We start from the raw sequence: 24,746 nt of genomic DNA on the forward strand, positions 1-24,746 counted from the left end.
TGGGATGGAGCTGAGGTGAAGTATAAGGTCAGAGGTCAGGTTAGTCTGTCAGAGCCGTGACAATGACACACACACAGACACAGACACACACACACACACGCAAGCAAGCAGACACACACACACACACACACGCTCTCACACACACACACACTAACGTTATTAGTGTTCCCCCACTGCCCTCCCAGTGACCCACATACAGCTATTAGCACTGAATTTAACCCAAGCATCTTACACTCTACCGCCCCACCCCCACACCACTTCGACAGACAGAGAGACAGACACACACACTCAGATCCTTACAGCTGCATGTGAGTTGAGACATCGCCACATCCTCTCTCTCTCCTATTCCCACTCCTTTAGTCCCCCCCCTCTCTCTGTTTTGCCCTGTTTCTATCTCTCTCTGTTTCTCTCTGTTTCTCCATGTTTCTCTGTTTCTATCTCTCTGTTTCTCTCTCTCTGTTTTGCCCTGTTTCTATCTCTCTCTCTGTTTCTCTCTGTCTCTGTTTCTCTGTTTCTCTCTCTCTGTTTCTCCATGTTTCTCTGTTTCTATCTCTCTCTGTTTCTCTGTTTCTCTCTCTCTCTGTTTTTCTCTCTCTCTGTTTCTCTCTGTCTCTGTTTCTCTCTCTCTCTCTATTTCTCCATGTTTCTCTGTTTCTCTCTCTCTCTGTTTCTCCATGTTTCTCTGTTTCTCTCTCTCTGTCTCTCTCTCTGTTTCTCTCTCGCTCTCTGTTTCTCTCTCTGTTTCTCTGTTTCTATCTCTCTCTGTTTCTATCTCTCTTTTTCTCTCTGTTTCTCTCGCTCTGTTTTGCCCTGTTTCTATCTCTCTCTCTGTTTCTCTCTGTCTCTCCATGTTTCTCTGTTTCTATCTCTCTCTGTTTCTCTGTTTCTCTCTCTGTCTCTCTCTGTTTCTCTCTCTCTATTTCTCCATGTTTCTCTGTTTCTCTCTCTCTCTGTTTCTCCATGTTTCTCTGTTTCTCTCTCGCTCTCTGTTTCTCTCTCTGTTTCTCTGTTTCTATCTCTCTCTGTTTCTCTCTGTTTCTCTCCCTCTCTGTTTTGCCCTGTTTCTATCTCTCTCTGTTTTTCTCTCTCTGTTTCTCTCTCTCTCTCTCTCTCTCTGTTTCTCTCTCTCTCTCTCTCTCTCTCTCTCTCTCTCTCTCTCTGTTTCTCTCTCTCCTTTTCTCTGTTTCTCTCTCTCACACCATTTCTGTTTCTCTCTGACACTGTTTCTCTGTTTCTCTCTCTCTGTTTCTCTCTCACACTGTTTCTCTGTTTCTCTGTTTCTCTCCGTTTCTCTCTCTCACACTGTTTCTCTGTTTCTCTCTCACACTGTTTCTCTGTTTCTCTGTTTCTCTCTCTCACACTGTTTCTCTGTTTCTCTCTGTTTCTCTGTTTCTCTCTCTCTGTTTCTCTCTCAAACACTGTTTCTCTCTTTCTCTATTTCTCTGTTTCTCTCTCTCACACTGTTTCTCTGTTTCTCTCTCTCACACTGTTTCTCTTTCTCACACTGTTTCTCTGTTTCTCTCTTCTCTCATAAAAATGCATACACAGTGATACACATGCTCACCACACCAGGCACACATACACTAGGACATAACAAACAACACTCACCGGCTCACTGTTCTTCCTGCTGGCATTATCTTTTCTCTCACGCTCTCTTTCCCTTTCACACTCTCCCTCTTTCTTCTTCACGCTCCGTCTCTCTCTCATTCCCTCTCTGTCTTGCTCTCTCTATCTCTCGTTCTCTCTCGTTCTCTCGGTCTTGTTCTCGCTCCTCCAGGAACAGCCCTCTCAGTCATGCAGCTGCTACACGATCACGTGATTCCCTCACTGTCCCCCTCCCTTCTCTTTCACCCTCTCTCCCTTTCTATCCCCATATCCCTGTTTCTCCCCTCCATCCTACTCCCCATTCCTGTCTACCCCCTCCCCTCACACCTCCAGCCACCTCTTCTCTTCTCCCGCTCTCCTCCCCCACTCTTAAGAATGAGGAGGAGCAGGAGGATGAGGATGGAGGGTGGAGCAGGGGTAGACTTCATCCATCACTCTGTCTCCACACATCAGCCCTGTCTGCTGAAGGGGCCCTGACAGTGACATCTCTCCCCTGACCCCTGAGTCTATGCTTGGCCAGGGGGACAGGGGCTGACAAGGGATGGAGGAGTGTTTAGAGTGGACAACATGACAGCCCAGCGCTTACACACACATATAAACAAAAAATAGCTCAGCCCTCTGTCTCTCTTACACACACACACACACGCACGCACACGCACACACACACACACACACACAGCGTGGCAGGGGACCAGCTCTATCCTTTGTGTGTGTGTGTGTGTGGCAGGTTAGCGTTTTCGTCATGAATAATGTTCTGGAGGCAGCTCTCCAGAGTGGTAAGTCGCTGGCACAGGCACAAAGTCATACAATCTTTTAAACATACCCTTAACCCTAACCACACTGCTAACTCTAATGCCTAAACTTAACCTTAAATTAACACCAAAAGCTCAATTTTGTTTTCCTGAATTTGTACAATATAGCCAATTTTCACATTGCAGCTGTCCTATCTGGTGGAAATCGCTCAGTTCTGCCGCAAGGACAAGGCTCTGTAAACGTCATCCTGTGTGTGTGTCTGTGTGTGTGTGTGACCTTGGATTGGTAAACAAGCATTTACACTGCCCATGCTCATTTACCCCAAGAGTATGTGTATGTTATTTCCTGCTCTGTCATTACGCCGCGGAAGAGAATGGAACACACACACTGTAAACACCGCTCACTCCTACCCCCATTTCAGTTTTATACAGTAGCTGGCAGAGAATTTTATGTTCTACTGACACGGAAAGTAGGGTCAGAGCCAAATGTTTACAATCCTTGTAATCATGGCTGCAATATAAATTCTGAGTGCAATGTGTGTGTGTGCATCAGGAATTGTAATCTCTCAAATTAACAGCCTCAATCACACAACATTATGACGTCAGTTACTGGCATCTAAGAACACACATACACACACAGTCACACACACACTATCTGCTGACTCAGTATTTGTGCATCATGCGACACACATCCTATGGCCCTAAACATCTAATCTCCAGGGTAGAGGTCGACCGATTAATCGGAATGGCCGATTAATTAGGGCCGATTTCAAGTTTTCATAACAATCGGAAATCGGTATTTTTAGGCGTCGATTTGCCAATTTAAATTTTATTGTATTTTATTTTGTATACCTTTATTTAACTAGGCAAGTCAGTTAAGAACACATTCTTATTTTCAATGATGGCCTAGGAACGGTGGGTTAACTGCTTTGTTCAGGGGCAGAACGACTGATTTTCACCTTGTCAGCTCGGGGGATACAATCTTGCAACCTTACAGGTAACTAGTGCAACGCAATAACGACATGCCTCTCTCTCGTTGCACTCCACAAGGAGTTTACGCCTGTTACGTGAATGCAGTAAGCCAAGGTAAGTTGCTAGCTAGCATTACATTTATCTTACAAAAAAACAATCAATCATAATCACTAGTTAACTACATGGTTGATGATATTACTAGATATTATCTAGCGTGTCCTGCGTTGCATATAATCTGACTGAGCATACAAGCATCTAAGTATCTGACTGAGCAGTGGTAGGCAGAAGCAGGCGCGTAAACATTCATTCAAACAGCACTTTCGTATGTTTTGCCAGCAGCTCTTTGTTGTGCGTCAAGCATTGCGCTGTTTATGACTTCAAGCCTATCAACTCCCGAGATGAGGCTGGTGTAACCAAAATTAAATGGCTAGGTAGTTAGCGCTCGCTAATAGTGTTTCAAATGTCACTCGCTCTGAGCCTTCTAGTAGTTGTTCCCCTAACTCTGCATGGGTAACGCTGCTTCAATGGTGGCTGTTGTCGTTGTGTTGCTGGTTCGAGCCCAGGGAGGAGCGAGGAGAGACACTGGCAATACTAAAGTGCCTATAAGAACATCCAATAGTCAAAGGTTAATGAAATACAAATGGTATAGAGAGAAATAGTCCTATAATTCTTATAACTACAACCTAAAACTTCTTACCTGGGAATATTAAAGACTCATGTTAAAAGGAACCACCAGCTTTCATATGTTCTCATGTTCTGAGCAAGGAACTGAAATGTTAGCTTTCTTACATAGCACATATTGCACTTTTACTTTCTTCTCCAACACTTTGTTTTTGCATTATTTAAACCAAATTGAACATATTTCATTATTTACTTGAGGCTAAATTGATTTTATTGATGTATTATATTAAGTTAAAATAAGTGTTCATTCAGTATTGTTGTAATTGTCATTATTACAAATAAATGGGGAAAAAAAATCGTCCGATTAATCGGTATCGGCTTTTTTTGGTCCTCCAATAAATCGGTATCGGTATTGAAAAATCATAATCGGTCGACCTCTACTCCAGGGACAAGACTGCCAGCTAGCATCTTCAGCCCTGAAGCTAGGGAAATGTAAGGTAGTATTAATTACTGTAGTGTACCTCATTACTAGATAACTATTTTATCGTGCAAACAATACAGTACACACAGTGCAACATTGAATACTCACACATATATATACAGTTGAAGTCAGAAGTTTACATACACCTTAGCCATTTAAACTCAAATTTTCACAATTCCTGACATTTAATCCTAGTAAAAAGTACCTGTCAGTTAGGATCACCACTTATTTTAAGAATGTGAAATGTCTGAATAATAGTAGAGAGAATGATTTATTTCAGCTTGTATTTCTTTCATCACATTCCCAGTGGGTCAGAAGTTTAGATACACTCGATTAGTATTTGGTAGCATTGCCTTTAAGTTGTTTAACTTCAGTCAAATGCTTCGGGTAGCCTTCCACAAACCTCCCACAATAAGTTGGGTGAATTTTGGCCCATTCCTCCTGACAGAGCTGGTGTAACTGAGTCAGGTTTGTAGGCCTCCTTGCTCACACATGCATTCTCAGTTCTGCCCACACATTTTCTATAGGATTGAGGTCAGGGCTTTGTGATGGCCACTCCAATACCTTGACTTTGTTGTCCTTAAGCCATGTTGCCACAACTTTGGAAGTATGCTTGGGGTCATTGTCCATTTGGAAGACCCATTTGCGACCCAGCTTTAACTTCCTGACTGTTGTCTTGAGATGTTGCTTCAATATATCCACATAATTCTCCTTTTCAGGTTGTCGATAGAGGACTCGTTTTACTGTGGATATAGATACTTTGTTCCTGTTTCCTCCAGCATCTTGACAAGGTCCTTTGCTGTTGTTCTGGGATTGATTTGCACATTTCGCACCAAAGTATGTTCATCTCTAGGAGACAGAACGCGTCTCCTTCCTGAGCGGTATGATGGCTGCGTGGTCCCATGGTGTTCATACTTTTGTACTATTGTTTGTACAGATGAATGTGGTACCTTCAGGCATTTTGGAATTGCTCCCATGAATGAACCAGACTTGTGGAGGTCTACAATTCTTTTCTGAGGTCTTGGCTGATTTCTTTTGATTTTCCCATGATGTCAAGCAAAGAGGCACTGAGGTTGAAGGTAGGCCTTGAAATACAGGTACACCTCCAATTGATTCAAATGATGCCAATAAGCCTATCAGAAGCTTCTAAAGCCATGATATCATTTTGGGGAATTTTCCAAGCTGTTTAAAGGCACAGTCAACTTAGTGTATGTAAACCTCTGATCCACTGGAATTGTGATACAGTTTTGTGATATACGTGAAAATAATCGGTCTGTAAACAACTGTTGGAAAGATTACAAATACCACTGCTGTGTGATTTAAAAAATCATCGATCAATAATCTAATAATATTCTTGGCAAAAAATGTATAATAAGTAGAATCTATAAGAATATAAAGGTTCAGAACTTTTGTGAAACATCACAGCACAGTTGAAAAATATATTGCAAATAGAAATCAAAACTGGATGGTGTTCAGAGATAGATGGGAGGGGTTGGGGATAGCTGAAGGATGGGACTGAAAACAAACAAAAGATAAATATTGTCAAATATACTGTGTCCGTAAAATGTATGTGTATACTGTGTCCGTAAAATGTAGCCCGTCTGGTGTTCAACCTTCCCAAGTTCTCTCACGTCACCCCGCTCCTCCGCTCTCTCCACTGGCTTCCAGTTGAAGCTCGCATCCGCTACAAGACCATGGTGCTTGCCTACGGAGCTGTGAGGGGAACGGCACCGCAGTACCTCCAGGCTCTGATCAGGCCCTACACCCAAGCAAGGGCACTGCGTTCATCCACCTCTGGCCTGCTCGCCTCCCTACCATTGAGGAAGTACAGTTCCCGCTCAGCCCAGTCAAAACTGTTCGCTGCTCTGGCCCCCCAATGGTGGAACAAACTCCCTCACGACGCCAGGACAGCGGAGTCAATCACCACCTTCCGGAGACACCTGAAACCCCACCTCTTCAAGGAATACCTAGGATAGGATAAGTAATCCATCTCACCACCCCCCCTTAATGATTTAGATGCACTATTGTAAAGTGGCTGTTCCACTGGATGTCAGAAGGTGAATTCACCAATTTGTAAGTCGCTCTGGATAAGAGCGTCTGCTAAATGACTTAAATGTAAATGTAAATATAGGCTGGAAGTAGGAGAGCCTAAGTGTTGTTGTCCATCAGTGTACTCCATCTAGGGGGGGGGGGGAATAAAGGAAAAATATACATATTTCTAAAATATAATTTATATACAGTACGAGTCAAAAGCTTGGACACCTAGCCAAGGTTTTTCTTTATTGTTTACTATTTTCTACATTGTAGAATAATTGTGAAGACATCCACATATTGAAATAAAACATATGGAATTTTGTAGTAACCAAAGTGTTAAACAATTCAAAATATATTTTATATTTGAGATTCTTCAAAGTAGCCACCCTTTGCCTTGATGAGAGCTTTGCACACTCTTGGCATTCTCTCAACCAGCTTCACCTGGAATGCTTTTTCCAACAGTCTTGAAGCAGTTACCACTAATGCTGAGGAATTGTTGGCTGCTTTTCCTTCACTCTGCATTCCAACTCATCCAAAACCATCTCAAATTGGGTTGAGGTCGGGCGATTGTGGAGGCCAAGTCATCTGATGCAGCAATCCATCACTCTCCTTTTTTGGTGAAATAGCCCTTGGTGAAATGTGTGTTGGTCATTGTCCTGTTGAAAAACAAATAATAGTCCCAATAAGCGCAAACCAGATGGGGTGCAGAATAATGTCGTAGCCATGCTGGTTAAGTGTGCCTTGAAATCTAAATAAATCACAGACAAGAGTCACCAGCAAAGCACCCCCACTCCATCACACCTCTTCCTCCATGCTTCATGGTGGGAACTACACAGGCAGAGATCATCCGCTCACCTACTCTGCATCTCACAAAGGACAGATTCCACCTGTCTAATGTCCATTGATCGTTTTTCTTGGCCCAACCAAGTCTCTTCTGCTTATTGGTGTCCTTTAATAGTGGTTTCTTTGCAGAAATTCAACCATGAAGGCCTAATTCAAACAGTCTCCTCTGAACAGTTGATATTGAGATGTGTCTGTTACTTGAACTTTGTGAAGCATTTATTTGGGCTGCTGGTAACTCTAATGAACTTATCCTCTGCAGCAGAGGTAACTCTGGGTCTTCCTTTCCTGTGGCGGTCATCATGAGAGCCAGTTTCATCATAATGCTTAATGGTTTTTGCGACTGCACTTGAAGAAACTTTCTTGATATTTTCCTGATTGATTGACCTTCATGTCTTAAATAAATTATGGACTATCGTTTCTCTTTGCTTATTTGAGCTGTTCTTGCCATAATATGGACTTGGTCAAGTAGGGCAATCTTCTGTATATCACCCCATACCTTGTCACACCACAACTGATTAGCTGAAACACATTAAGAACTAAATTCCACAAATTAACTTTTAACAAGGCACACCTGTTAATTGAAATGCATTCCAGGTGACTAACTCATGAAGTTGATTGAGAGAATGCCAAGAGTGTGCAAAGCTGTCATCAAGGCAAAGGGTGGCTACTTTGAAGAATCAAAAACACTGTTTTGTTTTTGGTTACTACATGATTCCATATGTGTTATTTGATAGTTTTTATGTATTCACTATTATTCCACAATGTAGAAAATAGAAAAAAATAAAGAAAACCTTGGAATGAGTAGGTGTGTCCAAACCTTTGACTGGTACTGTATACATTTACAACAAAAAAAACATGGGGAATGGAAATGATGCAGAGAGAGAGAGAGATTTCCATTATGCACAAACTATTCAACAATTCAAGCAACTTTTCTTCTAAAACATATTCCAATACTGAATAATGCAAACAAACCACATTACACTCTTGAATAATGCAACAATCCACAAACATGTGCAGTGCAGACAATTCAATGGTTTATTTTCTTGTACTTAAAACATTTAATTAGCTGACATTACACAGTTAACTCCTGCTAGGTAGCTAGTTAACGAACAACATGCTTCATGATCAAGTAATGTTAGCATATCAATAATTAACGTTTACCCCTCCCATACAAATATAAAAGTACAGTAATGTTATCATACAGTGTCATTCATATTATAATATAGGCTACACAGCTAGGTTATGTTAGCTAGCTAGCTAAACAAAGTCATTTCTGCATCCTCACATTGTCACATGAATGCTGACATTTAGCTGAACCTTAGCTAGACAGGAGCTCTTACACTAGCTACTGTACCATATTAAAGTTAAAGCAGCCTTCATTTGATCAATTTCATGGAAGTTATTATGAGGTTAAAGCAAATTGTGACTGAAAACGTTGATAATTCCCTGGGGCCTCAGGAAAATGATGTGTAAATTTCACACAAAATTTCTGTGTGCACCATTTCTTAAAAGTCTTCGAACTTACAAAAATATCGAGATTTATAAACTTGGCACACGCCATACATGTTTCCCGTTATAAATCAGACCTATCATAAAACTCTGTGTGTGAACCAGAATTTAGACTCCACCTTGAAAACTCCCCCATTTTTTAATTCACCTTTATTTAACCAGGTAGGCTAGTTGAGAACAAGTTCTCATTTACAACCACGACCTGGCCAAGATAAAGCAAAGCAGTGCGACACAAACAACAACACAGAGTTACACATGGAATAAACATACATACAGTCAATAACACAATAAAAGAAATTATATAAAGGAGTAAGATAAGGGAGGTAAGGCAATAAATAGGCCATAGTGGCAAAAAATACAATTTAGCAATTAAACACCACAGTGATAGATGTGCAGAAGATGAATGTGCAAGTAGAGATACTGGGGTGCAAAGGAGAAGAAAAACAATAACAGTATGGGGATGAGGTAGTTGGATGGGTTATTTACAAGATGGGCTATGTACAGGTGCAGTGATCTGTGAGCTGCTCTGACAGCTGGTGCTTAAAGTTAGTGAGGGAGACATGAGTCTCCAGCTTCAGTGATTTTTGCAATTTGTTCCAGTCATTGGCAGCAGAGAACTGGAAGGAAAGGCAGCCAAAGGAGGAATTGGCTTTGGGGGTGACCAGTGAGATATACCTGCTGGAGCACATGCTATGGGTGGGTGCTGCTATGATGACCAGTGAGCTGAGATAAGGCGGGGCTTTACCTAGAAAAGACTTATAGATGACCTGGAGCCAGTGGGTTTGGCGACGAATATGAAGCGAGGGCCAGCCAACGAGAGCATACAGATCGCAGTGGTGGGTAGTATATGGGGCTTTGGTGACAAAACGGATGACACTGTGATAGGCTGCATCCAATTTGCTGAGTAGAGTGTTGGAGGCTATTTTGTAAATTATATCACCAAAGTCTAGGATTGGTAGGATGGTCAGTTTTACGAGGGTATGTTTGGCAGCATGAGTGAAAGATGCTTTGTTGCAAAACGGGAAGTCAATTCTAGATTTAATTTTGGATTGGAGATGCTTAATGTGAGTCTGGAAGGAGAGTTTACAGTCTAACCAGACAAACAATGTATTTGTAGATGTCCACATATTCTAAGTCAGAACCATTCAGAGTAGTGATGCTGGACGGGCAGGCAGGTGCTGGTAGCGATCAGTTGAAGAGCATGGATTTAGTCCACGGAAGGAGAGTTGTATGGCATTGAAGCTCATCTGGAGGTTTGTTAACACAGTGTCCAAAGAAGGGCCAGAAGTATACAGAATGGTATTGTCTGCATAGAGGTGGATCAAAGAATCACCAGCAGCAAGAATTCCATCATTGATGTATATAGAGAAAAGAGTCTGCCTGAGAATTGAATCCTGTGGCACCCCCATACAGACTGCCAGAGGTCCGGACAACAGGCCCTCCGATTTGACACACTGAACTCTGTCTGAGAAGTAGTTAGTGAATCAGGTGAGGCAGTAATTTGAGTAACAATGTGGTGATTGACAGAGTCGAAAGCCTTGGCCAGGTCTATGAATACAGCTGCACAGTATTGTCTCTTATCGTGGAGGTTATCCGGGTTGGCAGAGTCTGCTAAAGCACCGAATAAAACAAACTTAGGGAGGAGGCTTCTAATGTTAACATGCATGAAACCAAAGCTTTTACGGTTACAGAAGTCAACAAATGAGAGGGGAATGGGAGTGGAGCGAGGCACTGCAGGCCCTGGATTAACCTCCACATCACCAGAGGAGCAGTGGAGGAGTAGGATAAGGGTACGGCTAAAGGCTATAAGAACTGGTCGTCCAGAACGTTCGGAACAGAGTAAAAGGAGCAGGTTTCTGGGCACGGTAGAATAGATTCAATGCATAAATTACAGACAAAGGTATGGTAGGATGTGAATACAGTGGAAGTAAACCTAGGCATTGAGTGACGATGAGAGAGGTATTGTCTCTAGAGACATCAATTAAGCCAGGAGAAGTCACTGCATGTGTGGCAGATGGGACAAAAGGGTTAGCTGAGTCATATAGAGCAGGGCTGGAGGCTCTATAGTGAAATAAGACAATAGTCACTAATCAAAACAGCAGTGGACAAGGAATATTGACATTAGGGAGAGGCATGTGTAGCCGAGTAATCATAGGGTTTACTGAGTAGCTGGGCGGGCTGGAGACCCGGCGATTCAGACAGCTAGCGGGCCGGGGCTAGGAAACTAGTAGAAGGGCCTTAGAGGGACATAGCGATGGAAGAAGTCTGTTGTAGCACCCTCGTGCGGTTACATCGGCAGACCAAGTCGTGATGGATCAGCAGGGGTCCGTGTAGTAAAAGCTTCCAGGCCAATTGGCAAAGTAGGTATAGTAGCCCAAGAAATTGGTTGTTGGACCTCTTCAGCTAACAGTCCGGTATGCTCTAGAAAGCTAGTGGGCCACGGCTAGCAGGCTAGCAGATGGGCATTCAAGGGACGTCGCGACGGAGGAGCCTGTTGAAAACCCCCCTCGGGCAGATTACATCGGTAGTTCGGTCGTGATTGATCGGCGGGGCTCTGTATTGGCAATTAAAAGGGTCTAGGCCAATTGGCAAAATAGGTATTGTAGAAAAGGGAGTGCTGATGGACCTCTTCAGCTAGCCGGGCGATGGGCCTAGTATAGGCTAGCTGCAGGCTAATTGGTGCTTACTTCAGGACAGAGACGTTAGTCAGGAGCAGCCAATGATCCAGGTGAAGAGGTTCCAAGCTTGCGGTAGGAATCCGGAGAAAAATCCGGAGAAAAAGAAGTCCGAACTGCTCTGGGATGAATCGCGAAGTGCATACTGGCAGGAGTTCTCCGGGCTAAAGGTAAGCTGATGACCGCTATCAGTGGCTAGCTGACTACGAGCTAGTAGCTAGTTAGCTGGCTAGCTTCTGTTGGGGGTTCTGGTTCTAAAGTAAAGAAAATAGCAGATCCATACCACATTGGGTGAGGCGGGTTGCAGGAGAGTATGTTGAAGTTGGGGCTAAGAAAAATATTTTTAAAAATATATAAAATATATACATATAAAGATATATACACGGGATACGACAAGACGAAGACAAAGACGCCTGACTGCTACGCCATCTTGGATAATTCACCTTTTATAGTGACAACAACGCCCTTATTTGCTGTATAATTTGGAACTATTCGAATTAGGCCACGGCATGCAAAAGACAAATTGTTGTTCAATATTCAGTTTATGAGTAGATTATTGGGTTTGTATGTCCTGCCTTAGTATAGGCTCTGAGATTAAATAGGCAATAATGTCACGCTCCTATCGCACAGCAATACTGTAGCCTACCCATACTGTCAAATACATACACTACCGGTCTATTTACTGTGTTGGCAGAATGTTTGAATATCTTGCAGTAATTGTGCACGTGACAATAAAAACTAGAAACTTGATACATAGGCCTACTTCAATGTAAGATCAGCTGTTAAATTTGACTGTATACCGGTATTATAAACTGCGCTGCCTATGATATTGCAAAACTTGGACTACATATAGCCTATCTATTTACTAGGCTTCTTGGCTACATGGTATTTTGTTGTATTGCTCTTTCGGGAAAATAAACCCATCACGGCCAGAAAAGGTGACTAATATTGTATATTCAGCAATGGCTATGAATATAAATCGGAAATAGATTCTTATGTCTAGTCATAAGATTACTTTGTCAATTTATTTTAGATGCTAAAAATAAAACAGATTTTCACTCTTCGCACTAATGGCAAATGGTTGAATTCTTGTTAATATGTTTTCCTGGTTTAGTTTTTTATGAATAAGCTTTTCATCATAGCCCCCATTTGTACAAAATACTTACTTGCCAGCTTGCAATACAATATTTCAACCAATAACAGATGTGCATACGCATGATCTAAAGTTTGCGGGAAGTGAGCAAATTCTCACATTAAGTAAAAAAAAAAATATATATATATATATATATATATTAGTGCCTTGCGAAAGTATTCGGCCCCCTTGAACTTTGCGACCTTTTGCCACATTTCAGGCTTCAAACATAAAGATATAAAACTGTATTTTTTTGTGAAGAATCAACAACAAGTGGGACACAATCATGAAGTGGAACGACATTTATTGGATATTTCAAACTTTTTTAACAAATCAAAAACTGAAGAATTGGGCGTGCAAAATTATTCAGCCCCTTTACTTTCAGTGCAGCAAACTCTCTCCAGAAGTTCAGTGAGGATCACTGAATGATCCAATGTTGACCTAAATGACTAATGATGATAAATACAATCCACCTGTGTGTAATCAAGTCTCCGTATAAATGCAAGGCACTGTATATATATGATAACGCAATTAATTAAATGATTCCCTCTTTGCTGCAATTTTCCCTATCTTTGCTTATGTTACCCTGGCCTTGCTGCCTTTTTTCCAGTTGCAAGTTCTGGCACATTCATTCCAGCAACATAGCATCCTGCATCCCACTGCTGGTTCACTTTTGAAGCTAAGCAGGGTTGGTCTCTGGATCGGAAACCCGATGTAGCTGGAAGTAATGAAAATAATAATGTGTACAAATAAACGTGAAAAAAAACAAATTCTTCACGAGGGAAAAACATGAAAAATGTATGTGAAACTTCACACGTGTCCAAAAACCACGTTTTTCACTTGAAATTGTTCACATGCTATTTTCACGTGATTTTTGTTTGGTCATGGGCTCTTTCCCTCACAATCTTCTCTTCTGGTTTGAACCATGATCTGCAAGGACTACGCACTTAGAAAACAAGGTGCTATATAGAACCTAAAAGGGTTCTTCGGCTGTCCCCATAGGAGAACACTTTGAAAAACTATTTTTTGATTACAGGTAGAACCATTTTGGTTCCAGGTAGAACCCTTTTGGGTTACATTTAGAACCCTTTCCACAGAGGGTTCTACCTGGAACTAAAAAGGGTTATCCTATGGGGACAGACGAAGAACCCTTTCGGGAACCATTTTCTCTAAGAGTGCAGATAGGTTAAAGCTTTACTTCTGTACACCTATCCAGTCCTTTCACCTAGGATCAAGTAATGAAAGAAAGCTAGGAAACCAGGAAAAGAAAGAGCAATAAAGGGAAAGAGAGGGGGAGGGGGTTGTAGAATTGGGACTGAGCCTATATTGGTTCTGTTCCTGTAGTCTCCCAGTGGAGAACAATAACAGAACCGTTCTATGGGCAGTTTGTCAGCATAATCACACTGTAATCACTGTTTCTGTGATACGAGCTGCTTATCATTGTCTCTAGGATTAGGAGAGCTCTCATGAAACAGTGTTATATTCTCTCTGTCTCTCTCTATTTCTCTTTCTCTCTCAATTCAGTTCAATTCAAATGAGCATTATTGGCATGGGAAACGTGTACATTGCCAAAGCAAACAACATCAACAAAAAAACATCAAAACATTAAAGTAAACATTGCACTCATAAAGGTTTAAAAATAATAGACATTTCAAATGTTTTATTATCAGCTATGGACAGTGTTTTTAAAAATGTATAACTAGTTGTAGTAATAATAGTAGGGGAAGATAAGTAAACAGATCAAAATTGGTGGTATTCATAATGTTGTTTGTGCTCCACTGTTGCCCTGTTTTCATGGCAACGGGCCACGAATCTTGCTACTGTGATTGCACATTGCAGTATTTTTCCTAACAGTTATGTGAGTTTATCAAAGTTTGATTTGTTTTCAAATTCTTTATGGGTGTTACGGCTTTCTAGGTGGGAAGGAGAGTCGGACCAAAATGCGGCGTGTAGATTGCGATCCATGTTTAATAAACAAATGTAAAATACGAATCAATTACAAACACTACAAAACAAAGAACGTAACGAAAACCGAAACAGCCTATACTGGTGAAAATAAACACAGAACAAGGACATCAGGACACTAAGGACAATCACCCACGAAACACTCAAAGAATATGGCTGCCTAAATATGGTTCCCAATCAGAGACAACGATAAACACCTGCCTCTGATTGAGAACCACTTCAGACAGCCATAGACTTAACTAGACCACCCCACTAAGCTACAATCCCAATACAAACACACCACATACAAAAACCCATGCCACACCCTGGCCTGACCAAATAAATGAAGAAAAACACAAAATACTTTGACCAGGGCGTGACAGAACCCCCCCCAAGGTGCGGACTCCCGGACGCACACCAAAAACTATAGGGGAGGGTCCGGGTGGGCGTCTGTCCATGGTGGCGGCTCCGGCACGGGACGTGGACCCCACTCTATCAAAGTCTTAGTCCCTCCTCCTCGCGTCCTTGGATAGTCCACCCTCACCGCCGACCATGGCCTAGTAGTCCTCACCCAGAACCCCACTGGACTGAGGGGCAGCTCGGGACTGAGGGGCAGCTCGGGACTGAGGGGCAGCTCGGGACTGAGGGACAGCTCGGGACTGAGACAGCTCGGGACTGAGGGGTAGCTCGGCACTGAGAGGAAGCTCGGCACTGAGAGGAAGCTCGGCACTGAGAGGAAGCTCAGGCAGGTAGTTGGATCTGGCAGATCCTGGCTGGCTGGCGGTTCAGGCAGATCCTGGCTAGCTGGCGGATCTGGAAGAGTCCACGTCATTTTGTGAGTAGTGTGCACGTAGCCTTTCCTCTCTCAAGAGCCAAGTCTGCCTATGGCAACCTCTCTCAATAACAAGGCTATGCTCATTGGGTCTGTACATAGTTAAGGATTTTCTTTGTTTAGGGCCATATAACATTCCAGTTTGCTCTGTTTTTTTGGTTGATTCTCTCCAGTGTGTCAAGTAATTATCTTTTTGTTTTCTCATAATTTGTTTGGGTCTAATTGTGTTGCTGTCCTGGGGCTCTGTTGGGTCTGTATGTGAACAAAGATCCAGAACCAGCTGGCCGAGGGGACTCTTCTCTCGGTTAATATCGCTGTAGGTAAGGGCTTTGTGGTGAAATGTGTGGACATCGCTTCCTTTTAGGTGGTTGCAGAATTTAACAAATCTTTTCAGGATTTGGATATTTATTAGGTATGTTCTTAATTCTGCTCTGCATGCATTCTTTGGAGTATTTTTGCATGAGTCTCAATTGGGTGTTTGTCCCATTTTGTGAATGCTTGGTTGGTGAGTGGACCCCAGACCTCACAACCATAGAGAGCAATGGGTTCTATAAGTGATTTAAGTATTTTTAGCCAGATCCTAATTGGGATGTCGAGTTCCATGTTCCTTTTGATGGCATGGAATGTATTTTTTGCCATGTCTCTTAAATCGTTCAGAGTTTTGTGGAAGTTACCTCTGATGTTGATGTTTAGGCCGAGGTAGCACAGGAGGTTGGTGGCAACTTAATTGGGAAGGACGGGCACGTGGTAATGGCTGGAGCCGAATGAGTGGAATGTATCAAATACATCAAACACATTGTTCCCATGTGTTTGATGCCATTCCATTTGCTCCAGACATTTTTATGATCCATCCTCCCCTCAGCAGAGGTAGGTATAATTATTTGCGTGCTCTAGGGCAATGGTATCTAGATAGTATTTGTATTTGTTGTCCTGGCAACTGGACCTTTTTTTTGGAACACCATTATTTATGTCTTAATGAGAGGTCTGACCAAATCTGTGCAAAAGGTCTGTAGGCACTCCTTGGTTGGGGACAGAAGCACCAGATCATCTGCAAACAATAAACATTTGACTTCAGAGTCTAGTATGGTGAGGTCGGGTGCTGCAGACTGCGCCAGTGCCCTCACCAATGGGTCTCAAGCTGCATCCCTGTCTCACGCCATGGCTCTGAGGAAAGATATATGTGTACAAGGATTTTATAATATCTCATGATCTCCCGCAACACTGCTTTCCATCAATTTGTATAGCAGACACTCATGCCAAATTGAGTCAAAAGCTTTTTTGAAATCAACAAACCATGAAAAGACTTTGCTTTTGTTTTGGTAGGTTTTTTTGTTGTCAATTAGGGTGTGCAGGATGTATATACGTGGGGTCTGCTGTTGATGATACTGCAGAGGATTTCTCCTAGGTTACTATTGACACAGATTCAAGAGCTGAGGACAATGTTGAAGAGTTTAAGAATAGCCCATTTGAATTTGTGATCTGTGTATTTTATAATTTTGCTTAGTATACCATCAACACCGCAGTCGTTTTTGGGTTGGAGGGTTTGTATTTTGGCTCATCCAATGTAATTGGAGAGTTCTGGTAGTCTTTAATAGCTGATTTGCAAATGATCATGTATACAGTGCCTTGCGAAAGTATTCGGCCCCCTTGAACTTTGCGACCTTTTGCCACATTTCAGGCTTCAAACATAAAGATATAAAACTGTATTTTTTTGTGAAGAATCAACAACAAGTGGGACACAATCATGAAGTGGAACGACATTTATTGGATATTTCAAACTTTTTTAACAAATCAAAAACTGAAAAATTGGGCGTGCAAAATTATTCAGCCCCCTTAAGTTAATACTTTGTAGCGCCACCTTTTGCTGCGATTACAGCTGTAAGTCGCTTGGGGTATGTCTCTATCAGTTTTGCACATCGAGAGACTGAAATTTTTTCCCATTCCTCCTTGCAAAACAGCTCAAGCTCAGTGAGGTTATACTCAAGCTCAGTGAGGTCAAATATACTGTCCATCGCATCTACAGTGGGGCAAAAAAGACCATAACTTCTTCTTTAAGAGGCTCCTCTGTCCTCCACTCGTTACCTGTATTAATGGAACCTGTTCGAACTTGTTATCAGTATAAAAGACACCTGTCCAAAACCTCAGGCAGATTAACTCTCAGACCTTGTATATTCCAGGATGAGATGGTGCTGTGGTCTTGATTTAGGTCCTCTCGGCATGGGTCCTCTCAACGTGGGTCCTCTAGGTGCAGGTTCATGGGGAACCCTCGCAGGTCTGGGTGGGGTGTCCATTGCTCTGTTGCTCTTGTGTGAGGTGCTGGGGCTGCAGCAGAGGACGATGTCTTCCCTTGCAAAAGTAGGGACTGTTGCTTTGTATAGGTGGACCTGGTCATAAAGACTGAAGGCCAGGTTAGAGTGGTGGGCCAGGTAGAAAAAAAATATTTGAAGCACAGTCACAGGAAATTCCTGCTTTTACCCTGCTGTATGGTAGCAGGGTGAAAGTATTTTCATTGTAACAGGGTGGAGATAACCACTTCTGAGTTGGAGAAAGTGGAAGAAGCTTTTTCAATCACGTCCTTGAGTGCTGTGGCCACCCTTTCCTGCTGTGCTCTCAGGTCGTCTGCGCCTTTGTGAATTATTATGTGGCTGGGTGACCCTAGTTGGTCTTCAGATAGCAGGTCTCGGTCACACTGGGTGTTTGGGCACCAGAGTTTAGACACTGTTTAGACACCTCTCTCTCTTCCTCACTCCTTCTTTCACTATGTGTGTTGTGTTTGCTCAGGAGGCTGTGATCTAAATCCAGTGGGTTGACACCTGGTTACCCAGCCTTAGGGCCTTGGACTGACAGTCTGTGAGGAACAGACGGTCTGTATCTCAGCGGTCTACAGCAGAATCATACTCATCTTGTCTCTCCTCTCCACGCACGCACGCACACACACACACACACACCACAATACACAAACCGCTCCTCACAAACAGGTGTTTAATACAGAGAGTACCAAGGGGGAAAGTAAGTTGGTGCATTCAAACATTAAGTCATATAACTGAGTAACTTCAGGATGTTTTAGCATAAATACCTGGAACAATGTATTAGAAGGTATGATTATAATCTGCTTATAAACAATTATTGGTTTATTTGTTTACCGTTTGTAAGTTGTTTGTAAATCATTATCATACTGAATCAAAATGCAGAGTTGAGAATTAAAATAGAATAGGCCCATACAGTTTTGTAAAGGGAATTGAACAGTAAAGCACCCAGCCAGGTCTGTTAAACCTCTTGGAACTCTAGGGGCAGTATTTCATTTTTGGATAAAAAAAACGTTCCCGTTTTAAACAAGATATTCTGTCACGAAAAGATGCTCGACTATGCATATAATTGACAGCTTTGGAAAGAAAACACTCTGACGTTTCCAAAACTGCAAAGATATTATCTGTGAGTGCCAGAAAACTGATGCGTCGAAATTGGTGCGTAAAACCTCAGCTGCAAGTATTTTTCCATGTAATTCAGAGAAGAAAGCAGACTTCCACGAACGATATATCAATGAAGAGATATGTGAAAAACACCTTGAGGATTGATTCTAAACAACGTTTGCCATGTTTCAGTCGATATTATGGAGTTAATTTGGAAAAGAGTTTGGCGTTTTGGTGACTGAATTTTCGTTTTTTTTTTTTGGTAGCCAAAAGTGATGTACAAAACGGCGCGATTTCTCCTACACAAAGAATCTTTCAGGAAAAACTGAACATTTGCTATCTAACTGAGAGTCTCCTCATTGAAAACATCCGAAGTTCTTCAAAGGTAAATGATTTTATTTGAATGCTTTTCTGTTTTTTGTGAAAATGTTGCCCGCTAAATGCTTCGCTAAATGCTACGCTAGCTATCAATACTCTTACACAAATGCTTGTTTTGCTATGGTTGAAAAGCATATTTTGAAAATCTGAGATGACAGTGTTGTTAAGAAAAGGCTAAGCTTGAGAGCTAGCATATTTATTTCATTTCATTTGCGATTTTCATGAATAGTTAACGTTGCGTTATGCTAATAAGCTTGAGGCTATAAATAGGATCCCGGATACGGGATTGCTCGTCGCATGAAGTTAAAGATTGACTTTGAAATTGGATGTCTATGTATGTCCTGAGGACATTGGGAACTGCATTCAAAACCAGACACTAGGGGCAACAGTGAGTGCAATTACAATCAAGTACAGTTGAAGTCGGAAGTTTACATACACCTTAGCTAAATACATTTAAACTCAGTTTTTCACAATTCCTGACAGGTCAGTTAGGATCACCACTTTATTTTAAGAATGTGAAATGTAGAGATAGTAGAGTAGTTAGTAGAGAGAACTGTTTATTTCAGCTCAATTAGTATTTGGTAGCATTGCCCTTAATTAAATTATTTAACTTGGGTCAAACATTTTGGTTAGCCTTCCACAAGCTTCCCACAATAAGTTGGGTGAATTTTGGCCCATTCCTCCTGACAGAGCTGGTGTAACTGAGTCAGGTTTGTAGGCCTCCTTGCTCACACATGCATTTTCAGTTCTGCCCACACATTTTCTATAGGATTGAGGTCAGGGCTTTGTGATGGCCACTCCAATACCTTGACTTTGTTGTCCTTAAGCCATTTTGCCACAACTTTGGAAGTATGCTTGGGGTCATTGTCCATTTGGAAGACTGATGTCTTGAGATGTTGCTTCAATATATCCACGTAATCTTCCTTCTCATGATGCCATCTATTTTGTGAAGTGCACCAGTCCCTCCTGCAGCAAAGCACCCCCACAGCATGATGCTGCCACCCCGTGCTTCACGGTTGGGATGGTGTTCTTCGGCTTGCAAGCCTCCCCCTTTTTCCTCCAAACATAACAATGGTCATTATGTTCAAACAGTTCTATTTTTGTTTCATCAGACCAGAGGACATTTCTCCAAAAAGTATGATCTTTGTCCCCATGTGCAGTTGCAAACCGTAGTCTGGCATTTTATGGCGGTTTTGGAGCAGTACCTTCTTCCTTGCTGAGTGGCCTTTCAGGTTATGTCGATTTAGGACTTGTTTTACAGTGGATATAGATACTTTGTACCATTTTTCTCCAGCATCTTCACAAGGTCCTTTGCTGTTGTTCTGGGATTGATTTGCACTTTTCGCACCAAAGTACGTTCATCTCTAAGAGACAGAATGCCTCTCCTTCCTGAGCATACGGTATGACGGCTGCGTGGTCCGATGTGTCACACCCTGACCATAGTTTGCTTTGTATGTTTCTATGTTTTGTTTGGTCAGGGTGTGATCTGAGTGGGCATTCTATGTTGGATGTCTAGTTTGTCTGTTTCTGTGTTTGGGCCTGATATGGTACTCAATCAGAGGCAGGTGTTAGTCATTTGTCTCTGATTGGGAACCATATTTAGGTAGCCTGTTTTGTGTGGGGTTTTGTGGGTGGTTGTTTCTGTGTCTGTGTTTGTTTCACCACACAGGACTGTTTCGGTTTTCACATTTATTGTTTTGTATATTTGTATTGTTTTCCCGGTATTCGTCTTGATTAAAGATGTTTAACCCTAACCACGCTGCGTTTTGGTATGCCTCTCCTTCCCAGGAAGAAAACCATTACAGAACCACCCACCACAACAGGACCAAACGGCGTGGTGACAGGCAACGGAAGCAGGAGCAACGCAAGGAGGAATGGACATGGGATGATGTATTGGAAGGCAAGGGTTGCTACACATGGGAGGAGATCCTGGCGGGAAAGCATCGCCTTCCATGGGAACAGGTGAAGGAATCTAGGAGAGCAGAGGCAGCCGGAGATATGAGGGAACACGGCTGGCAAGGAAGCCCGAGAGGCAGCCCCAAAAATTTCTTGGAGGGGGCACACAGGAAGTATGGTGAAGCCAGGTAGGAGACCTGAGCCAACTTCCTGCGCTTACCGGAGGGCGAGAGAGACCGGGCAGGCACCGTGTTATGCTGTGGAGCGCACGGTGTCCCCAGTGCGGGTGCATAGGCCGGTGCGGTACATACCAGCTCCTCGTATCGGACGGGCTAGATTGGGCATCGAGCCAAGTGCCATGAAGCAGTCTCTACGCATCTGGTCTCCAGTATGTCTCCTTGGGCTGGCGTACATGGCACCAGCCTTGCGCATGGTGTCCCCGGTTCGCCTGCACAGCCCAGTGCGGCCTATTCCACCTCGCCGCACTGGCAGAGCGACCGGGAGCATTCAACCAGGTAAGGTTGGGCAGGCTCGGTGCTCAAGAGCTCCAGTGCGCCTGCACGGTCCGGTCTATCCAGTACCACCTCCACGCATCAACCCTCCGGTGGCAGCTCCCCACACTCGCCCTGAGGTGCGTGTCCTCGGCCCAGTACCACCAGTGCCGGCATCACGCACCAGGCCTACAGTGCGCCTCGTCTGTCTAGCGCTGCCAGAGCCTTCCTCCTCTCCAGCGCTGCCGGAGTCTCCAGCCTGTCCGGCGCTGCCAGAGCTTCTGCCCCTCAGTCCAGAGGCGCCAGAGCTCCTCCGTCCAGCGCTGCCAGAGCCTTCCTCCTCTCCAGCGCTGCCGGAGCCTTCCACCTCTCCAGCGCTGCCGGAGTCTCCCGCCTGTCCGGCGCTGCCAGAGCTTCCGCCCCTCAGTCCAGAGGCGCCAGAGCTCCTCCGTCCAGCACTGCCAGAGCTTTCCTCCTCTCCAGCGCTGCCGGAGTCTCCAGTCTGCCCAGCGCCGCCTGAGCTACCCGTCTGCCCAGCGCCATCAGAGCCGCCAGTCTGCAAGGAGCCGCCAGTCAGCCAGGAGCCGCTACTGCGCCAGTCAGCCAGGAGCCCCCAGTGCCACCAGTCAGTCAGGATCCGCCAGAGCCGCCAGTCAGCCAGGATCCGCCAGTCAGCCAGGATCCGCCAGAGCCGCCATTCAGCCAGGATCTGCCAGAGCCGCCAGTCAGCCAGGATCTGCCAGAGCCGCCAGTCAGCCAGGATCTGCCAGAGCCGCCAGGATCTGCCAGTGCCGCCAGTCAGCCAGGATCTGCCAGTGCCGCCAGTCAGCCAGGATCTGCCAGTCTTGATTAAAGATGTTTAACCCTAACCACGCTGCGTTTTGGTCCGCCTCTCTTCCCAGGAAGAAAACCGTTACACCATGGTGTTTATACTTGCGTACTATTGTTTGTACAGATGAATGTGGTACCTTCAGGCATTTGGAAATTGCTCCCAAGGATGCACCAGACTTGTGGAGGTCTGCAATTTTTTTCTGAGGTCTTGGCTGATTTCTTTTGATTTTCCCATGATGTCAAGCAAAGAGGCACTGAGTGTGAAGGTAGGCCTTGAAATACATCCACAGGTACACCACCAATTGACTCATTATGTCAATTAGCCTATCAGAAGCTTCTAAAGCCATGACATAATTTTCTGGATTTTTCCAAGCTGTTTAAAGACACAGTCAACTTAGTGTATGTAAACTTCTGACCCACTGGAATTGTGATACAGTGAATTATAAGTGAAATAATCTATCTGTAAACAATTGTTGGTAAAATTACCTGTGTCATGCACAAAGTAGATGTCCTAACAGACTTGCCAAAACTATAGTTTTTTAACAATACATTTGTGGAGTGGTTGAAAAACAAGTTAATGACTCCAACCAAAGTGTATGTAAACTTCCGTAAGTAATCCTATGACTCTGGATCTGAAGATTGTGTCTTCGATCACAGTCGTGGACACTGTTTTTGTATTTTTTAAATTTGAACCTTATCCAAAACCTTAACCTTTTGGAATGAGTGCGTAAACTTAACCCTTAACTTTGACATTTTACGTTTGGAGAAATGGAACGATACAGAGTAGCAAGAGCAACAAAAACTCTTTGAAATTTGACGTTGGGAGCAACTTCGAAATTTGACGTTTGAAGAACGTGGTTGAACGTCTAATTCTGCAGTGAGATTGTGAGAGCTTGTTGAATGCACCTGTGCAGTCCAGGCAGACACCAGTGCAGTCCAGGCAGACACCAGTGCACGGCAGGTAGCCTTGCAGCTACCTAGGTGAAAAATCTGTTGACGTGCTCTTATGCAAGGCACTTAACCCTAATTGCTCCTGTAAGTTCCTCTGGATAAGAATGTTTGCTAAAACACTTTTTTCCCTGAATCCTATAGGAAAGGAGACTTGTTGGTTTAGTGTAGGCTACTCTACCCCTGCTGAACAGCTGCTCTACCACAGGTCAGCTGAACATTGTGTGTGTGTGTGTGTGTGTGTGTGTGTGTGTGTGTGTGTGTGTGTGTGTGTGTGTGTGTGTGTGTGTGTGTGTGTGTGTGTGTGAAATGGCTTATCTCCTCTGCTGCTCCACACCTGCTACAACACTGTATCTACCCGTCTGTGGGAAAGTGTGTGTGTGTTTGGAGTACTCTACCTGCTGGGAGTGTAGCCTACACACAAAGAGTATCTGATCCATTTGAATGCAGAGCAATGAGGCCGGCGCCATTAAAGTAGATAAACATGATGGTGCTGTTAAAGGTCCCTTCTACCTACAGAGGAATTTATGTAACATACACCCTCATGAGTAGCTACTCTTCATGGATTAATGACTTTCCAACCACACAGCTAAACAAGACGACTTGCTTGGCCCTCTGTTTGACTAACGACTAGTTTGCCAGCTACTGAACTTCCACAGCAAACATTGACACAAGCTGTTATTGACTGGGCTACGCCTCAATTCTATAATTTAAAAAACAACATAAATGGGTATTAAATTAATCATATAACACATACCACAAGAACGAGAGAAAGAGAGAGAGAGATCCATCCTCACTACAGACATACTGTACCACAGCGGTAGCCTACATGGAGAGCACGAAGACGGCCGCGGCATCAGCAGTGCGTATCTTTCCCTCTATCTGGTTCAATCAACTTCTTGAGCGATAACACACATTAGTCACACGAAGGCTAACCACATAAATTAACGAGGTACACGAGCACTAAACGCCCATATACTACTTCAGCTAGTTTAGGCTACTTACCGCGTAAACAGAGACGGTTAAATCCTCGGTTTTGCGTTAATCCCAGTATAAAAGACGAACCATCGGCTACTGCTGCTCCTTGGCATAGACTCAGATGAAATAGCGAGGTGTACTCTACCACACTCTTTCTCTCTCTCTTTCTCTCTCTCGCGCGCGTTCGCGCGAGCTTTCTTTCTCTCAATTCAATTCAAGGGCTTTATTGGCATGGGAAACATGTGTTAACATTGCCAAAGCAAGTGAGTTAGATAATATATCAAGTGAATATATAAAGTGAAATAAACAATAAAAATTAACAGTAAACATTACACATACAGAAGTTTCAAAACAATAAAGACATTACAAATGTCATATTGTATATATACAGTGTTTTAACAATGTACAAATGGT

The 24,746-nt window shown here is 43.3% G+C and overlaps 1 protein-coding gene across 1 annotated transcript in view; it reads right to left on the bottom strand.

The window, feature by feature from the left end:
* LOC135524288 (genetic suppressor element 1-like) overlaps positions 1-24,474 on the bottom strand; it is a 59,502-nt gene extending 35,028 nt beyond the window's left edge. Inside the window, 1 exon segment of the mRNA XM_064951704.1 lies at positions 24,360-24,474. The gene's annotated coding sequence lies outside the window, so the exon portion shown is untranslated.
* Between the last annotated feature and the right edge of the window lie 272 nt (positions 24,475-24,746).

Source organism: Oncorhynchus masou, chromosome 31 (genome assembly GCF_036934945.1).
Source record: "Oncorhynchus masou masou isolate Uvic2021 chromosome 31, UVic_Omas_1.1, whole genome shotgun sequence".
Lineage (NCBI taxonomy): Eukaryota > Metazoa > Chordata > Actinopteri > Salmoniformes > Salmonidae > Oncorhynchus > Oncorhynchus masou.